General features: G+C 42.8%; 1 protein-coding gene across 3 annotated transcripts in view; it reads left to right on the top strand.

Annotated features, from left to right (window-relative positions):
* LOC139693900 (Kv channel-interacting protein 4-like) overlaps positions 1 to 20,487 on the top strand; it is a 301,982-nt gene that overhangs the window by 251,504 nt on the left and 29,991 nt on the right. The gene's annotated exons all lie outside the window — the stretch shown is intronic.

The raw sequence follows: 20,487 nt of genomic DNA, 5'->3' as shown, positions 1-20,487 counted from the left end.
TGGATCCCCACAATTGCTCAGTTCATAAAGGTGTGTTTAGAAAGCTTCACCCAACAATTACCCGTTTTCATGACTCAATATTTTCATTCCCTCCGCTCGCATATCTGTTTGGTGATCAGACTCCCGTCCATTCACTCAGAACGACGAAGCACACATCTTTTGCAATGGTCTCTTGCTTATGCATCCATGCCATATTCCATCATGACCCTCTCACTTTGCCCTAGCTCTCCTATTTACACACCTCTCGTGTTCAGCATATTTGAGATGCGTGCCCCTGCTGGAGTATACAAGTGCATTGTCACTTTCGAACAGTTTTGTCCGCTGGAGTGTACTTTCACGCTTTACCATCTTTGCTCCCGTGCATTGATATTATTCATTTGTTGATTGCTTGCACCGACTGCCATTGCTGGAATTCGAACGCTTTTTTATTTCCTCAGCCAGCCTTCCCTCTTTCGCCAACGTGCTGCTTAGTCGTACATTCACTTGCTTCTCCTACTGCTTAACCTCAAAATGCAGTCCTTCCCCCTACTCTCCCCTGCAAATAGAGTTACTTTCACTCGGCTGCACCTCTCAAGTGCCCCTTTCAAGTGCTATATTTTACCTTTTACCTCAATAGGCCCTCCTTTAAGGCCCCCCTTTGGCCTCTCAGCCTGTGATAGACCCTTGCCTTTCGTAGAAAGAACGGGTTTATTAGTATTCCCTTAAATGCATTCATGCCCTTACAATGAAATCTTAAGATAACCTTGACTGCTATGCACTGAGTCGTTAACTCCTCGCCATAATGCCAAACCAATTCAACATTACAATCCTTGCTTCACACAAACACAAGGCATCATTTCGTCTCGCAATCATCTCGTTTACAGACTCTTGTTCCTCTACATTCACACCTTAAACAAGTACCAATGGTCCATATAGCATTGATAGCCCTTCTATTTATGTCCCAATTCTAAACGCACTATCCCGCGCATCATGGTTGACTTCGGTCCTTCAAAGCGATTTCACCTCGATGAATAATGAGGAATTTACAGCCATTAAAGTCCAGGTATCGGTCGTTACATATCATCACATGCCCTCCAGCATTCTAACAAGCAAAATCAAAGTCTAGTAATACTTCAGAACAGCTGCCTCTCTTTTGAGTAAGTCTTTTGGCCCTGATATCATACCGTTGCCCGCACCCCACCACCAGGAGTCACAAGCAAGGGTACTGATATGAGAGCACGAGGTCGTAGTTGTTCAGGTGGTCTTCCGAAACTTCTCCTAAGCCTTAAATATTTGTTGGAATGCAAACAACCACAGCCACATACACGACACATAATCAGAAGTCACACGTACAGGTTTGAATCAGAGTAGGTATTGAAAAATGTTCATTTGAACCACTTTCAAAAGTATCCGTTTTACAGAATCGAAATAAAAGTAATTCCGCTTCAGCGAGGCTTAGATTAGGTTGGCTCTTAAATCCCTTAAGGGAGAACGCTCTGCTGGATCAATGAGGCATAACATTTTGCAAAGTACCGTTAGCAAAGCCTAGCTGCTTTTATCAAATGGACTGATATACGAGGGGTGACCAAAAATAGCCGGACACATTTTTTTGGAAAATGCAGTATTTATTTTTCCTCTGAGAGAAACTCCTTTTGTGCTCATCCTTTCCGATGCCTCTCAGCGCTTCCATACACCTCTGGAATGTAAATGCAAAATGTTTCCCTTTCGCCTTTCTTGTTTTCATGAGGGAGAATAAAAAGAAATCACGGGGTTAAAGATCTGATGAGTAGATAGGGTGGGTGGGGCCATCCCGTTTTTCACTAAAAAACACGCACAGAAATGACTATCTTAGCTGGAGCATTGTCATGGTGCAAATCTTTGGCAACATTGCGTTGCACTGAGCTCCACGAAAGACAAAATTTTTGAGCAAGTTTATCAATAAAGTACGCCTTTTATCCTCTTACGCAAGGGCGCAAATTATTTCCAAGTTTTCATCAGTTCCGAGTGTGGAAGGCCGTCCCGGGCGTTGAATGTCACCGATCGACATGTCGCCGCGTCATTTATGAATCGCGAATACTGCTAATACAATTGAGTTTTTTTTAAGGCTTGCTCTTCATCAGCTATGGACAACATATCAACTAACGTATAACGTATATAGAGTGTGTGTTTATATATACATACATATATATATATATATATATATATATATATATATATATACATATACATACATATATATATATATATATATATATATATACACACACACACATACATACATACACAGATATACAGGGATATACATATATATGCATGTTTATATTATGCATATAAATAATTGATATGTTGCATTAACTTTCAGTTTTTATAACTTATGAATGGGGTTTGTTTAAGAAAAATACGATTAAATCCGCCTCGGTATGACATTTAATTATGGATAAAATAAAATCCGTAGCTTATGCGATCATATGGGATGCGATGCCTCTTTTTCAGAACTTACGACAAGTACTCTACTACGAAATTGCACAATTGAACTAAATTTCAACGCGCCAATCCATGAATTTTTCCATTTGCCATTTTTTTCTTAGGAAGAGAAGAGAAGTTTTAGGAAAAATCTATCAACAAATTGAAATCACACAAAATCGGTCAACATTTAGTTTTTTAGAGGAAGCGTAAAACGAAGCAGTGCCTGCTCATTAACGTGTAGCGGTATAGTGGGCACAACGGAGCAAACCCCTTTCCCTTCCATTCCCAAATATTCCATTGAATCCATGGAGATACGTTGACCAATCAGTGATGAATTTTCAAGTGTCATATAAATCATTGATAGGGGTAGAGATGAAATAATCTGCCTTCGGGAGGAATGCATTTATAATATACATTTTTCCATTGAGATTTTTGTGAATTTGTAAATTTTATCAGCGTTAAACGATGATGCTTATGAAAAGGATACTAATAATATCCAGAGATTGCGGACAAAGGGCCGAGTATGTTATTTTCGGATAGATATTGAGGATCGCTATATGATCTCCTAAGTCTCAAATTCACGGTCGCGCGTCATATTGGCGTAATATAGAAAGATTTTAAAAGCGGCGGAAAGAGAGATTTTTTAAAATTATTCTAACAAATTGCACTTTTGTTCAAGTGACATGGCATTCTACGTCCTATAATTTATATTATCTATTTTTACAACAGCTCGGGACTTCTTACATAGGAACGCTTTGGCCTCTTCGTCTCCAATTAAAGGGCTTCCTTTCGCTGTAAAATTTTGTAACTCGTGACTAAGGCATCACATATACACATATTTGTATGTAAATGCGGCAACAATGGTCTCCATTCCCTCGATTCTTATTGAACGCAAAGTCACGTAATAGACCAAGAAATGGCAGGTGCGCGCCCTCTATTTTCAGGTTGACTGGAAGCCAACCGACCGTGGCATGATCCTCCCCCGCACCCGTCCATCCCTGCTCGAATCTCGCGTCGGGTACCGCCGTCAAGGGCGGAAGCACCCCCAATTCAAGATTACTTCCTTTAATGCTATGGTGAGGAATGTTCCAGCTGGAAGTTACATTAGTTTATCCATTCATGTTTTCTCATTTTCCGAAATGGTAATCCCGTTGGATTTGGTTGCTTTATTTTTATTGTGTACGTACTCTTTGGGATTTTCAAAAGTCTATTCACTCGGGCAGTCGGGATCCCAAGGAGACTCCCAATTAGAGTGCGTCCTCTAGAGTGGATATTTTACATATTTTTACCCCAAAATGTGTATTTTAATGTTCAGGAAGCCTCGCTAGTGTGTTTTTCATTCACTGAAAATTGATCTCGACGGGCGTACATCCACAAAAGTGAGAAAACGAATGAAACGCCCTTCGGTCGCACGAGAATGTCACAATTTTTAGTGCCAGAGTCGCTTGATGCATGCTGCAATTGGCATCATGAGCGGTCCACTAGTCCTAAGATTTTTTCGTCCTAATTTATCAAACGAGAAGTATGTTTCACAGATGAAAACAAATGTTATCTTTCTGATTGCTCCCATTCCCGAGAAAACAATTATAGATCGTAGAACTCGAGTTCGCTTCTTGTTTTTATGCCTTTACATTTTTGTTGTTCCTGCACTTGATTGAAGGAGAGAGAGAGTCCTCTCGAATGAGGTCTGAGATAGAGGGTCAGATCCGCGTCGAGTGCAGTCGTGGCTCGGTTTTGAAAAGCATCGCGGTGCTAATTTCAATTCAAGCCAGATTCCAGAGGTGGCATTCCGCTCGTGCCACTGGCGTTGGCATGGGCGTTAGGCTGGAGGAGTGCCCGCGAGAGGTCACGCGGGGATCCTTCTCCGCAATCCCTCCGTGCACTGAATCAATGCCGCCTGACGGCCTTCTCGGCTGGGTCAAGGGGGTGAGGGGGGGCGCCCCGGGCCATCGACAGATGCATGCGCACTGAATCCCTGGTGAACGATGTCCCCCAAGAAGAAGGAAGACGCTCCTCAGTGCTCGGAGCCACCGACCCCAACACCCAGTGACTAGTGCATGTACGCACTAGCTGGGGTTAACAACACCAATGTCAACAAGTGACCCCTTTTTCACGCCAGTAGTGTCCATTTTGCCAATCTTATTTCGTATTTCGAGGGCTAGAATATTCTTGTACCAATAAAAATAAACCTATCAGGTGGTAAAGTGTGCTGTTGACAGTTACAAATATTATATCTGTGAGGTTGAGAAAAGAGAGGAAGTGGCCAGGTGACGTCCAAAAAGGAAAAAACGCGGTTGGGGAAATGAGCTGTAGAAGTATGATGAAGGCCGTGATAGATGCACCGAGGTGATAGTATCGGATTGGCTTATTTCTATTTACAATTGTAGTATAATCTTCATCACATCAAGAATATCATATAATGAAGAAAATCAATACAACATACAATTACTGACAATCTTTATCATATACCATAGTGATATGATCTTCACAATATACAATGGTAGTATAAATTAAAAATTTATAAATGGAATACTCTCAGTTCCTGCTAATCCAGTCAGTTCTGGCTTGACAGAAGGTGCCTTATAAACAAAAATGATGGCTTAAAGTTTTGCAATTATAAAGCAACTTATATTGTGTCACGTTTTATTCCAAGCCCTAATCCATTCTGTATAATAGCCAGTCTTTAAGAAAGAGGAGTATTAGGGATAACAGAGAGGAATTCCACGTGATACATAGAAGATAACGGTCCAAAAACTACATTTAAAATGGGTACATTACCTCGAATCGCATTGACTAATTTATTTATTATTCAGGCATTATGTTGATTCAACGATCCAGTGCCCTCACTGGTCTGGCAGGGGTTTTTTCTCGGGATTCCTCCGGAGAAAGCCAGGCCATAAGCCACCCTCGAAAATCGAGATGCTCGATTGCCAGCATCCTTCTGTGGTCATAATTAAATGTTGACGCATCAGACTAAAACCCGGCCGGAAGAGGGAAATTTTCCTTAAGGTGACTAGTGCTGCAAAGGAAGCTATTCCCAATGATTTTACGAATGTCATCCGTTTTCTGTGAATCTGCATGCCTCCTTCAATATGGCAAAAAACCATTTTTGACTTTGAATGATACGTATAGTGCGCACACGTGCGTGCGAGTGTATTCTGGTCCTCAGCTGGCGGGGGAGGTGCAGAGTGGAGGGGCGCCCGATGCCCTGAAAGGCGTCCCCTTCCCTCCCCATCCCCCTAGAACGCAGCCCTTCCCCCCTTTATCCCCTTCCCCCACCGTCACCCCTTAAATCTCGCAGCCGCCCCCTCCACCCGAATGGTACGATATATCGATCTTGCTGCCAGAAGAGGGATGGGTAGGTAGGGAGGGGGGGTGAGAGGAGGGGAAGGATAAGTGTGGAGGGAGACAGAGAGAGATGGAGATGGGAGGGAGGACTTATTTACTTATTCATGCATTTGTGCGTGAGCGTAATATCTTGCAGCTGAGGTAAAAAAAATTCTCCTCAATTCGGAGTTATCTGCGAGTATCTCGTAATTCCTAAATCCTATACCGTGGTCTATTTTGGGAGGGATGACTGAATCAAGCAATACTGCCGGATAAAATTCTAATAATTCAAGCTGATAAACACTGCAACTCATCTACCGAGAGGTCACGGTCCCATTCAGTATTTTTAATGGTTCAAAAAATTACTCGAAAGTTATTTATGAATTTATTTTATCTTAAAATGGAATTTTAAAGCAACATGGCAACGGTAAAAATGTTACTGTTGAAATTAAATTCGTCGAATGCACAGAAATGCAATCATGTTAAGAGAGAATTTATGATTCCGAGTAGTGGAACGGGACAATCGTTTTGACAACAGACTAGGTCAAGTTAAAAATTATCTACGCATCGGCCCACCGCTTCATTTTCCATCTGGCTTAGTCCTTGTTGCGATGCTGTGTTATTGATACTGACACGACATGTTAGTTTTTCATACACATGCAACGCATAGATGTATTCGTGGAAAATATCCGACGATAGAGATTGTAATAGAACTCCCTGTCTCGAGCGAAACGTCATAATATCCTTCGTCTTCGATCAGCTGTGGATAATGAATCGGAAACCGGAGTGATTTAACCTTCGGCTAAATATCAACGGGGAGCTCGTATAACCACATTTTACGTGATTTGTTCAGTGGTGCTCGTCTGAATTTGAGCATCAGGGACTGATAAACGTTGACCTCGGTTTGGAGAATCCATCGATCTTGTTTCCTTCAATAAAAACGAAGGTCGTTTCACTATAATAAAATCCTTTTTTTCCTTTACGTCCACGGAAATTTATTATCCACCGTCCAATTATCGTTTCCATTCGATAATAAAAAATCACCATATTTTTAAGATGATTAAAAGCATTTGACACGCAAAATATTAAGAATTACTTTGAGAGACGCTAGCGATCAGTGAGTAAAGCTTAGGAATATCGTCGATGGGTAGTCTTTATCAACACATTTATTGCACGAGATAATGATTTTATTGGAGCGAGGCTGTTGGGGAGAGCGGTGTGATGGGGGGAGAGGGGAGGAGAGCTCCGGGTCTCTCGCCACGACTCGATCCAGGGAGACGCCAAAATGAACCGATCGAAAAGAAACAGCATCCAAACGGAGCAGGGTTTATGTGTTACCTCTCTAAATCCAAGAATTAACCGAGACGAACGTTAAGCATTAACGCAGTAGTTAACGATGCGGAGGAGACGGAGCCATCAGTCCGTCCGTGCACAAGCTTCTCATTAAAGGAGGAGGACCGGCGAGGAGTCTTGTATTTTATCTAGATGGTGGATAATTTTTTGTAAAAACATTTTTATTTTTTCAGAATACGATGGAATATTTCACTAATATATGTTTTGAAGCCGTTCGTAATGGAATATATTCCATGACTTAAATTTATGCTTAATAGTTAGGGAATTAAACAGAAGTCATGAAAGGAAACACTAAAACCATGCTATAGAATTCTGTTTACGCTTCTCTGCACACGTAAATTCTCTATCTAGCACCTTAAAATGCCTATTTCAACGTCAATATCCATGCATCTTTTTTTTGCGCAAAAATTTTTAAAAGGGCTCTTTGTTCAAATGAAAAGGAAATAAAAGCAGAGAGAGGTAATTTTCACGTACTTTAATGATCAAGCTTTCACTCAGCGGTAGGGGTGAGTCCTTCACATCTCGGACACCGTTGGGTATCGAGTACCATTTCGGAAATCTAACGCGTCCTTTATCGTGACGGAAGAGGTATTCTTTTTCTCCATGTAATCCGACGATTTACCGATGGAGGAGTCGCACTTTCGAACACTTAGTGAACGTTCTGTATGGCACTTAACTCGTATATGCTTACTTCAATTTATGATTTCCATCAAAATCATTCATTGCGTTTTGTATAAAATATCTTGTTTAGCGTAATATATGGAATATTGCCTTCAGGAATTATTTCATCCTAGTAAAATATTTCTAAATGCATTGAATATACAGTTAAATTCGTTTACGTCATCATTGGTGGGATAATATTTTTTTGTACTTTTCATGACTTCAAGTTCATAGTTGACAGAAAATATGCTATTATTTTTCCTATTTAGTGTTTTATAAAGCTCAACGAAGCATAGCTTATTCACCTGAAATTTAGCTATTTGAACCTAAAAATCCGCGGTCTAGTCACGAGTGTGTGCGTGACCTTCGTCGCCGCGGTTGGTCGCTCGACCACGCACATTGGCATTCCACAGGTTACGCCGCCGTCGACACGGTGAGAGGGGAGGGAAGTGAGGGATGGGGGCGGGGGGGAGAGGAGGCGCGCGGGGGCGCGAGGGAATCCGACGACCCTTCCCCTGCGTGGAGGCCCAGGTGTCCCGCTTTCTCACCTTTAAGGGAGGGGTCAAGGAGGGAGGGAGTCCGTACACCTCCCCCTTCCGTATCCCGTCAGCCGGCGCAAGGGCGCATAGCAGAGGACTCACCCTCACCCTAATGGTAGTCTATCGGCTGACGGGAGATTGTTGATGGACACAGTGACGAACCATTGTTACCCTTCTAATTCTCGCCTAACACTGCTCGCAATTCCCTTGAAGCCCACATAACAATGAACTATTCTTCAGCTGCGCGTACATTTCAACTCCATTCCGTTCTACATTATTATGTTTCTTCTTGCATAACCCACTGCATACGAGATCTGCCCAATATACGATATACGCGAACTTAGGCCATAAAAACTAAATTTTGCGAAGTTTAGTCTACATCGATTTTGTCCCCTTCAAAGTACTCTCCATTCGTTGCTATGCACTTATTCCATCTTCATTTCCACTGTTTAAAGCACCCTTGGAAGTCCTCGGCAGTTAGGCTTTTTAGTTTTCTCGTCGTTTCTTGCTTTTTTATATCCACATCTTCCCAGTAATGACCCCTCATCACATTTTTGCATTATGGGAATAGGAAAAAGTCGCGGGGGGCGAGATCTGGCGAATAAGGAGGATGATCAAGGATGGTGATTGAATTTTTTGCCAGAAATAGGCAAACAATCAATACTGAATGTGCCCGATTTTGGCACACCTTTTTTTAAACCCAAATGTTTGGCTAAAATAGTGTGCACAGTTGATTTTTCTAAATTCAGTTCATTAGCTATCATTCGGACAGTTTTTCAACGGTCGGTAAGGACAAGGGACTGCACACGATCAATGCTGTCGTCAACACAGGTGGTTGAAGGTCTTCCCGGCCTTGCATCATCCGTGACGTCTTGTCGGCCATCTTTAAAGTGCTTAATCCACTTAAAAACGGATGTTTTCTTCAGAGCATAATCATCGTAAACAGCTGTCAACATTTCAGTCATTTCTTGATAGCTTTACCGCACATCACCAAGAACTTGATGCTGATTGGTTGCTTCGTGATTTCGTCTATTTTCATTTTCGACAAACAGTAAAAACAAGGACAACAGAAACTAACATAACTGGCACCATACGCACAGCTCGACGATCCGCCAAGCACAGACGGCTCATTGGGTCTCAGGCAACTAGCGCCGCTAGTGGGCGGGGCCAAATTCTGCGTCATGGCCGCCAGATTGCACCAGTTCGCGCATTTATTGCACAGACCACGGACATTCTCCTCTCTCTTTGCCAGAGCCTTCAAAGTTCCATCATATTTTGCATCCTTCTTTCCGTTCTTCTTTGAATTTCTCCCAACAACTCTCTCTCCTCTTCTACCACTCCAAGCACTTTGTTTGTATCATTCTATTTCTCCCTTTCATTCTTTTACACCTTTATATCTCCAATTCCTCTAAATCTGCGTGCGAACTCTCTCCTCCAAAACTAAGTTATGCAAAACTCTCTAAAACTATTACTTGCTGTGAAAAATTAAAACGTGGTCGAAGGAGCCATGCGCGCACTGTGGAAGACACAGCTGTGAGTGAAAGATAGTATATGTGATATTAGTGTTTTCATATCTCTTGCGGTTAGTATTATTTTCTTGCGTTGTGCAATATGGAGAAAATAACTGAAGAACTTGAATTGACATGTCCCTCTTTAATGTTACCATTGGTATCTCGTTTGCTTTGTGGTTAAGGAGCGTGCGGTGCTCCCTCCCCAGGTGGCTATTGGTAAACTGCCAGTGTTAAGTCTCCCATTCCAGTAAGAATAGAATAAAGCTCCTAGCATCCTTCTCGCTCTCTATTTCGTTCAATTTTCGGAGTGATTTCATCTGAGTGTTTCTCCGAATGACCGCTGCGAGTTCGATTGGGGCGTCCCACGCAGGATGTTCCGCGAATGCTCTCTGAGCTCTGCCATCCGTAGGGTGAGTACGTGCGTGCGGGTGCTGGTTGAGGAGTGACCCCCGTGCTCTTCTAAGGTCAATATGCCCCCTCCCGCTCCCCTTCGTCCCTTCGGACTCATTCTTTCCGGAAGAACTCTCGAGTCCACGTTGCGTCTCTTTAGGAGCTCGCCGTTAAAGACGTGATTTTTGATGTTTTCGCGAGGGGTGTGTCGTTTCCAAAGGCAATTCTCCCGCCTCCCGTTTTCTCCAAAGGTATTTAACGAAAATTTGCCGCACGCAAAAGGACTTCGTTGTCTTTGCACGAACTGTCAATTTCAGCTAGGAACCGAACGCCTTTTGTAATTTGCTGTGGACGAAAGGGACTGGGCAATTTTTGGCCGTTTTCTCCTGGGATTTCTCGTGTGTTTCGTCAGCGTGTCTAGTGAAGCACCGAGAGCGGAAAATAGGTCCACTCCTTCGTATTTCTCGTACGTGAGTCACTTTTGGAGGAATGGCCGACAGTTTCCAATGTGGAGATTGGCTTACCCTCCCTACCTCCTCCCGCACTGACTCACTCTTGCCTCCCCTAGCATCGTCATTCGCCCGCTCGCCATCGCCACGGCCAGCAATTCGGTTTCCTTCCTTCAACTGTATTCTGCGGACTCCTTTCCCCTTTCCTTCGACGATTTTGTCTCCGTTCAGCGCTTAATCGTCGTGGCGCTCTTTCTCGACATCTCGTCCTCGTCTCTCTGGAACCGTTGATTACAGCGACCCCCGCCGTCGATAAGTGGCCACAGATGTATTTTTAATGGGAATGTCCCTCATTTCTGGGTTTTTACTGCTGGCTATTATAGTACTAATCTTCGGTAAAGTGCCTTTTTTGCCTGGATATACATTCTCATCATGTCTTTCCTATTTATTCCATTTTGGATGATCCTACCACTTCCCAGGTAACATAAATTCTCTTCTTTTGATCATTTCTTGCCTTCCTGTGAGAGTAATGTTCTTTGAAACATTTTTTATTGGTCTCAAATGCTTTTTTTAAAGCATATCAAATCGGGGAATATTCCGAATCACGTCTGCTGCCAATGAAAAGTAAGACGGTCCATGGAGAAATAATATTTGATCGTTCATTCCAATCTTGCAGTGTGATATAATTTGCTCAACTGTCTAGCTTTATAATTAGCATCAATTTGTTATTCTGCTTATGGCTGGCGATGGCGATGGGATGGACGACGCTTAATTGATTGAAGGAAAGAAGGCGCAAATTGCCAATCTCAGAATATATTTGGTGCTCGATAGTGCATTTTTCCTCGCATTTAATTTCTAAATGAGGTATAATTCACGACAGCATGCTCGGACATAATTTGCCGCTGAAGAGTAACTACAGGGCATGGCTGCTCAAATTTATGTGTTACTTCAAATGCGTTTAAATATTCCGGGAAAAGTGAAACTTCAAACTGCAGAGAGTGTTATACATAACAGTTTCAGGTTTAACTTTGTGGTATTCCTTCATGATGAGAGTATAAAAAGAAACTTTGTACTTCCACATAAAGATTTAATACTTCACACGACCATGGTTTCGATGCTGCCTATCATCGAAACCAAGGTATTGTTAAGTATTAAATCTGTATGTGAAAGCGCTAAGTTTTTTTTATACCCTAATGCACATCACGAGGGCTGATGTCCCCTTCACTCTTAAGCATTTGGATACGCTTCTTCCCCGAGGCGAGGCAATTATCATCCGTCTGGTACAATCGCCCCCGCGCGATCACCATCTCTCGACGCGGCAGAGTGATTGGCACGCCCGCGAAGAGCAGACGTCCCATCGCGCGCCGAATGTGACGCCTCCTCCTCCCTTTAAACGCAGGGCCTTTCGGAGGAAAGTACTGAGGCTCGTGCGTCTTGAGGAGCCATCTTGAATGGATGAGAGGAATTGCCCTCGAGGGATGACCCAGGATTCGATTTCATGCCCCCCCCCCCCCCGCACCCTCCCGTCGGACGGAGCTTAGATGGGGGAAATAGGGAGAATGATTAATAAAAGAGCATGCGAGGAGTACGTAAGTAAAATAAAACGAGTCATGCGGTAGTTGAAGGTAAGATGAAGCGCGGGGTTTGACGGGTCGGGGGCGAGAGGACGTGGCTAAGGAAGAAGTTGAGTGTCTCTGCACTCGGATGAAACGAAGCACGGCAGCGCACGGGCCGAGGCGGAGTGCGAACTTGTGATCTTCTCGTTGGTCAGTGCGTACCCTACCTCGTCGACACCCAAGGAGACCCCCAGGGTCTCATTCTATCGCTGAAGTCTTCATCCTCGCCGTCCTCGGAGGTTGCCTCGGGTTTGGCCCCATAAGTGTCGTCATTTCTGGGGCTCCTTCCGACGGTTACTCAATCAGAAGGGCGACATCCCTGGCGGAGGGTTGATGTCCATTTGAGATGGCATGCGGCGGGATGAAAGGGGAATGTGGTGCTCGCCCAAGCTAAGGATGAAAGTGGCCTCCGGATATTTCAATATTTCATTAAAAAAATAAAACACAACATTGATAGAAAATTCTCCAAATACAGTAAGATAACCTAATGGTGCTCCGATTTTAAGATAGATAGATAGATATAGGTCTTTATTTGGGCGAAATTGAGACCTAATGGTCCCTTTTTTCATTTAATTCATCGTCGTATACATGCTATATAAGGCATAAAGTTTACAATCACATGGATACAAACATATAATTGTGAGGTATTAGTGGAAGTAGATCTTGCAGTTTAGATGCATGAATGGAAGTACAATATTGATAAAGTTCACTGCAATAATTCTATTTCTTCGTGTAAACTGACGTTTTTGCTGATATTTAAATGACAAATCGGATATTTCACGATAAGCAAAATCTTTCCGAGCGCACGACAGAGCAGAGCAGTTTTGTCTTTCAAATGCGGCCTCCCCCCGCCGCAGGGAAGCGCGCCGATCAGTCGGGCGCTCCAGTAAGGGTAAGGGTTCTCGGTGCGAGCGAGCCGTCACCCACTGTCCCCCCCCCAACCCCGCATCCGATACACCCTCTCCCTCGAAGCTATCTCGCCCATTCGGTGCTCAAAACTTAAGTTTCCACCAAGTTGTGACCTCATTGTAAATATTATCTTGAATACGGCTCGAAGAACTTTGGTTGAAATGGGGAAATCCACCATTTTCGGACTTATGGAGGCAGCTACATTGGCATCCCGGCCAAGGGGCACTCAATTGAGGAGGTGGTCGGGAATTCACCGAATAATCGCTGTTTTTCTTGTCTAGTAAATTTGTAGATACTGCATAGATTATCAATATGAATTGCAATGATTATGTTTTGCGCTGAGTAGCATAAAAAATGCATAAATAATAATAATTGAAAGGAGTGACTCCGTCCGTGTTCCTCTCATGCAGTGGATGGGTCGGCCGTTTTCGGACCGTGATCGCATTAGCTCGACCTCTAATTTGACGAAACCTGTCGAAGAGGAACAGGAGGGGGTTGTAAGAATTAACTAACTTAGTTTTTAAGTCTGATTTCGGTTAAATTAGTGGATAACTAGAGAAGTACGATTTTTGAGTAACTGGTTGATGGCTGTGTACGTATTTTACATTTGGAAAGAGTAAAATGTTGTTTCAAAGGTTCTTGATCCAATTCAAACACAATCAAACTAATCATTCAGTTAATGATTCAAAGAATAATTATCAGAATGTTCGAACTGGTGTAAAAGAAGTCTTTCAATGTTTTTACTCGTAATCATTTCATCTCGTCCAGTTACTTGAGAGGTAATGGCGGCGTGGTCAGGACATGCAATTCAGCGCAGAGTAGTCGGGCTGTGTGCTCGTTTATTTGGATTCTCATCGAAGGGAAAGGTATTGAATTTCACTTTTTCGAATGTATTCCTACACGGAAGTGTGACTCGATGCAACTGATAACTGCACGACAGTCGTGAAGAATGGAAGCGGACTCGACAAGCCGGTGAGTATGACATGCTCTCCCGCGAGCACGCCTAGCCCCTCTCTTTACAAGTGCTGGAAGAAGAGACTTCGTAGTCTCAACCTCGCCCCAAAACAAAGACGATTATCTCCCTATCTTCCATCTCCCGCTCCTCACCGCCGTCCACCCTCTCTCCGCGGCTTTCCGCAGTCTCGAGCCCGGGGCGCGGGCCTGTCCCGTTCCCTTCGGAAGCAGAGCGACTCGCCCTCGATGGCACCACGAAACGCACAGATCTATCGAGTACATTATTTGAAGCAGGCTGCCTTCTCTTATTATTGTGTCTCCTCATTTCCTTGGAAGCATCCGCAAGGAACATTCCGTCGGCCACGCCTTGGATACGAGCCTCAACAAAGTTGTCCCCCATCGAACAGATGCTCACCATCGGTCGGATACAAAGTCATATTAATTAATTTTTCCATTTATTATTTTTCTCCTTCCAAAAATGAGTGAGAAGCTGGGTTTTTTACTTGTTTTAACTTTTCAACAAAGCTTATCCTTAATACTAGGCCCACGTTTGCTTTTTTTCCTATAATTTTTCTCTCAATAGAGATACAACTTCTGATTGTACAGTTGTTTTGGTTAATTTGTGATATCCTATGCCAGAAGAACAATTCTCTCTGGGTTAATACGAGGGTCATCCGGAAAGTAGTACCCGTTCGTGAATTAAAGACACAAAAGTAAATATTAACAAACATAAAAAATTTTATTTGAAAGAGGATACTTTAAACTACTTCTCAACATAATCTCCAAGCAAATTAAGGCATTTGTCATAACGTGTGACAAGTTTCTGTATTCCTGCTGCATAGTCCTTCGCCGCCAGCTCATTGAGATACGCGAGGGACCCATCTTGCACAAATTTTTGCATAATGCAGATGGTGTTTAACAATTTCATGAACAATTGTTCGAGAAACATTGGGAAAATGCTCACAGATGTCATCAATTGTGACGCGCCGATCGTTCCTCACGAATTCGTCAACTGAGCTCACCGGTTGGTCTGTAATGACAGACGGTCTCCCCGAACGCTCATCGTCGTGTGTGTTCCCCCTCCCCATGTTGAAGTTGCGACACCACCGCCGAACAGACGACTCGTCCATTACATTGTCTCCATACACCTCCTTTAATTGGCGATGAATATCACATGGGCGAACGTTTCTTGCATTGAGGAATTTAATCACTGCCCTCACTTCACAACTGGCGGCGTTCTCCATTTTTTTAAACATTGTAAACAATCACAGAAACAACACAGGCAATGCTAGCGTCACGCAACTTGGCTCAGAGAAGGCAGACAAGCCACTGAAGCTATCTGACCTCGTCCAGCGGCTACTCGCGTCGTCAGCACTTCATGCGGCACGAACGGGTACTACTTTCCGGATGACCCTCGTAACTCTTTCTCCTCCACATTACAGCTAACCTTGTCTTGTATTCCTCCTCAACATTATCGCCTACCACTCTATTTTGCCTCGCGCCCTTCATCCCTTGCCAACAGAAAGAGTAGATTATGATACAAAGATAGATAGATAGTGGTCTTTATTTGGGCGAAATTGAGACCAAATGGTCCCTTCTTCCATTTAACCCATGATGATGATGATAGCAATGCTACGATTCCACATTATAATTAATCGAACACAACCTTGGCTAAAGTATCATCATATCTACACACATTCTTTGATAACGATACATAAACATGTGCGAGTGGGGAGGTGAAGGGTTTAGAGGGGAAGGAGTTGCCACTGATGAGGGGGGTATGGTAAGATACTCTTGCATCTCACTCCCACGACTCCATCCCCCTCCTGCACCAGACTCCAGACTGGCCTCCCCTTGCCCTCCCTCCCCCGACCTTCCCGCCCTAATCACCCCCGATCGAGCCTGCCTCACCCCACCCAGCTTATCTCCCACTCACATCCTTTCCCTTGCGAGCAAGTATTCAAGCAGATCATCTATGACATCCTTCTGATGGAAAAATACTGAACATATTTCTCCCCGAAATACATGTACTCATATTCGACCTACAGATGTATTTTACCAATCGAGAATATCAGTGCCACGGAGGGAAGGAGTCCTTCCTCCCTCCAAGGGTAGCTTAGGATCTCCGCCTCCCTTCCCCCCCCCCACCACTTTGCTCAAGGAAACCTTCCGTTACTTATAGAATATTGTGTGTACAGCAAAACCTCGTTATTTCGATCCCGCTTCAATCCGACACATCACGTAATTGGAAGCTGCGTCTCCTCGGAAACGAGGAGAGGGGGGGAAGAGCGGGGGGAGAGGTTTTGAGAGATGAAAGGAGGGTGGGGTAAGCTCCCTCCTCTCCGTGCTTCCGCCTTCGGATCACAGATGGCTCTGGCGAGGAATGGAAAGGGGGGAGAGGGGCTGGGACGAACTGGTGGAGGGGGGGCGACCGCAGCGCACACTTGTTGATGCGGATCACACACACACACACACACACGAATCGGCGCGTGTGTGTCTGTGTGGTGAGGCAGGGCGGGGCGATATCAACAGGAGGGACATTAAGCGGGAGGGGTGACGGCAGCGGACTTCTCCCTTCCCACCCCCTCCGCTCCCAGGCGATCATACCTGGGGGAGGGAGGGGACCCCAGGGGGCCGCGCCTCGGCAGCGGTGAATAGATTTTTTTCCGAGCCGGGGGAGGGGGGGAAAAGGGTATAGGGGTCAAAACTTCGACCTGCCTTCGGGATTAAAAATAAATAATAGGTCTGAATGATAAATTTCGGGACCGTGTCCAGCTCTCCGAGTTTCAAATTGACTACTTATACCCCATTGGCTATCATTCCCTCCCTTAATAATCGGTTGTAATTAAAACTGAAAAATATTCTCAACGGTCGAAGGAAGATAAATTGCGTATAATTAGCAAAGCAAGAATAACATGCAGTGATTCGTTCAGTGAATACGAGCGTGCAAGTCGCTAATGGGAGAAAAGTTTTAAAACCGTCACGGTAAAAGTAGGTAGCTAATAAACAAAAATACACGTCGGTTATGCAATCAAAACGATATAGTTTCCATTCGATGTCTGTAAAGGAGTAGATCATTTATTACCAAATCATTAAAGATCTACAGGTACCTGTGGGCGTACAAATGAGTTTCCAAAGACATCTCTACTTTCAAAACCACAATCTAGTTAGTAAGGTCATGAGTCGTACTATTTGGCGTTTCCGAATCATATATCGTTACTTCATTAAGTATTTTTCGACAATATTTAGAAAATAGAATCACTTTGTTTTAAATCAAATGCCTTCTAACCTTTCTTAAAACTGAACTTACATCTGCATACAAAAGAGTAAGATAATAATCAACTTATTTTTCTCTACCTGTTGTTTCTGTTTTCCATAAGTACAAGAACAGCAATGAATCAACTAGTCGTGCACTAAGTACTTCTAATTAGTTTTCAAATTCATTCCAGGGGTGCTGCTGCCTCTAGTTTAAAAATGTAAACGTAAAAAGGATGTTTAATTATTTACACAGCATTAGCATTTAAATTGTGCTTTAATGTAGGCAATTCCAAAAAGTATAAAAATTAATATTACGAGTGTGGTCCCAGAAGTACCCGACACAACAAAGAAGACACAAATATTTTAGAAAAAAATGTATTTATTTTTCAACATAATCTCCTTTCAGCTCTATACATTTTTCCCAGCGATGTTCAATAAGTTCGATACCCTTTCTATAATAAGAACTGTCTCGCTCCTCAAAATAGCCATTAACTGCCGACATCACTGCTTCACGGTTGGAAAATCTTTTACCACCGAGCCATTTTTTCAAGTTTGCGAACAGAAAATAACCCTAGGAGGCTAAATCAGGCGAATAGGGTACATGAGGTAGCAATTTAAACTTTAATTCATGAATTTTGGCCATTGCGATAACGGATTTGTGAGGTGGTACATTGTCTTGATGAAACAAAACTTTCTTCTTAGCCAAATGCGGCCGCTTTTGCTGGATTTCTTCGCTCAAACGTTGGGCTCAATAAGTTTGCATAATACTCGCCGTTGATAGTTTTTCCTTTTTCGAGATAGTCAATTGTGAACAAAATTGATTACGAACAATTCAAATTTGTGTTGGAAAGCATACTTTCCGTACAATCCACAAAAACTGTTTACGCGGAATATGCCAGGATATGCAAGGAGATGCCACGTTGACTACAGGTGTAGGTCTGTCCTAAAAACAAGAAGAATAAATATGGGGCAAAACTTATTGCAGATCAAAGTACAAATTGCAAAAATTCTTCATCAGAGCACCCTTATTTATCGACCCACCAATGCCAGTGCCTCCACCAGTTGTGGTATGCTTACTGCAAGGCATCGACAGGACCCTCGTTCAGGCACCTCGTCAAGGCCTTTTTTACATAATCTAGTGTTCCGAAATGGAACTCAAAGGGGTTATGCTTTGGTCGTACTCAAAGGTCCATGTCTCGTCACCAGTAACCACCTATTCTAAAAAATTCGAGTCACTGTCACAGTGGTCCAAGGCAAGGTCCACAGGTCTAAGGCAAGATCGTCACACAAGCAGTCTTCTAACAGCACCTATGGGACCATCTTGGCACACCTTTCTCATGGCTAAATAATCTGTAAGAATGCAATGCACTGTGGTTATGAATAATGCACTCTTCTGGTAACATGCCGTTCCTTGGGTATTAATCAGAATTGAGCATGTATCTCACTTTTTACAAATTTTCGTCAAAATGTGTTGTTGATGGATGTTCAGGGTATTCTTCATTGTCAAACTCCTTGTTATCCTCCCATAACATTCTATGCAAGCAGAAAACCATCATTTGGGACATTCCTCCATCTCCATAAGCATCCTTAGCCAGATTCATGGTCTCTGCTCCCAATGCCAAGCTTAATGCTCAATTTTATGACATATTATTGCTCCATAGAAAGTGGGAGCGTGGATTTGTGACGTGACCGTCGAACAGGACTCCAGTCTAGCAGTAATCCGCACACTGTAAATTCCCACAGTTAACTGACGTGGGTCGTGCTACTTTCCCAAGATCTTTCGTTACCTTTTCCAACACAAATTACCCCACTCCAGTCATCCGCATTGGTGGCAAATAATCATTCTGGCCTGTATATATTCGTGAAGCAGAGATTTAAAGGAATCAATTGAAGTACTACAGAAGCAAATTAGGGGCAGAAGATATCGACAGTGAACTCAATTTAGTGTTAGTGAATTGCAGTCTGAAATTAAAAAAGTTGAAGGAGACGATGAAGGCTTAATGAGAGTTTTAAAGATTGGTTGTAAAAGGGAATGGAAAAATGTAGAGGTCCAGGATTTATGGATTGACGTTGGCAAAAATGAATTTTATAACGCTGCAAAGACAACTATTGGCCGAAGAAATCTGCGAGACGGGAACTACATATGGTTATAGATGGCTGTTGGAAGAATTGCGAGGAAGGCACGACAAGTGGATGCAGGAGATACTGAGGGAGGCAAAAGAATGATGGTGAGGGTGATATTTAGAGGGGATAATGGTGGGAAGGCGACGTAGAGGGAAGGAGAGAGTATAACTATTATAGGTAGAATGAAAGGAGGTAAAGTCTATGCAGGGCTAAAGATTGGGTTATTGTTATATTTACACAATGGGTTTAAGGTTTTTTTGTCATCACAGTTAGAGCTTATGGTTTGCGTAGCGATTAGGACAAGTGTTCCCTGAAAACATACTTTAACCTGGTGCAAATGATATCATACGTGTAGTTTAGTAGCTTTAATGAATATATTTCAAAGCGTGTTTCCTTTTAAATTGCTGCTGTTAAAATTTGTTGTTTACTTAATTCCCTAAAATACTGAATACAGCGCTGTCAATAGAAGTTGAATAAATTATTTTTTCTTTGAGATATGTTAATAATGATGAGGAGTATTTTATTTTTAAAACAATATAGACATTTTCAGTGGAAGTAATTGATAATTTTAAATTTCGGCTACATCTTAAATATGTGTATCAAAGAAAGATCTTTTGCACTTGAGCATTTTATTGATAATCAACTGCTGCATTTTAATGCATATTGGCGAATGATTCTGTTGAAAGTAACTGTCGCGGCATCTTCCACAGTTTTTTGAATTCGATAGTAAATTGTTTCGCTAAACTTTCAATTTGTTCGGTTGTGTATCTACCCGAACGTAAAATTTCCCTCGCACAATGTAGAAATGTTGTTTGTCGTTTTGAGGCTGGTGTATTTTCAAAAATAGGCATTTAAAAATGTCCCTCCTCATAGCTCTATGATTTCATGATTAAAGACATTTTAACTCACTTATTCATTTACAGGTATAATTTCACAAGGAAAAAATCAGTGG

The sequence above is a fragment of the Hetaerina americana genome, unplaced genomic scaffold (assembly GCF_022747635.1).
Source record: "Hetaerina americana unplaced genomic scaffold, ioHetAmer1.1.p SCAF_5, whole genome shotgun sequence".
Lineage (NCBI taxonomy): Eukaryota > Metazoa > Arthropoda > Insecta > Odonata > Calopterygidae > Hetaerina > Hetaerina americana.
Note: the sequence above shows the minus strand (reverse complement) of the source record. Positions and strands in the feature narration are given on the sequence as shown.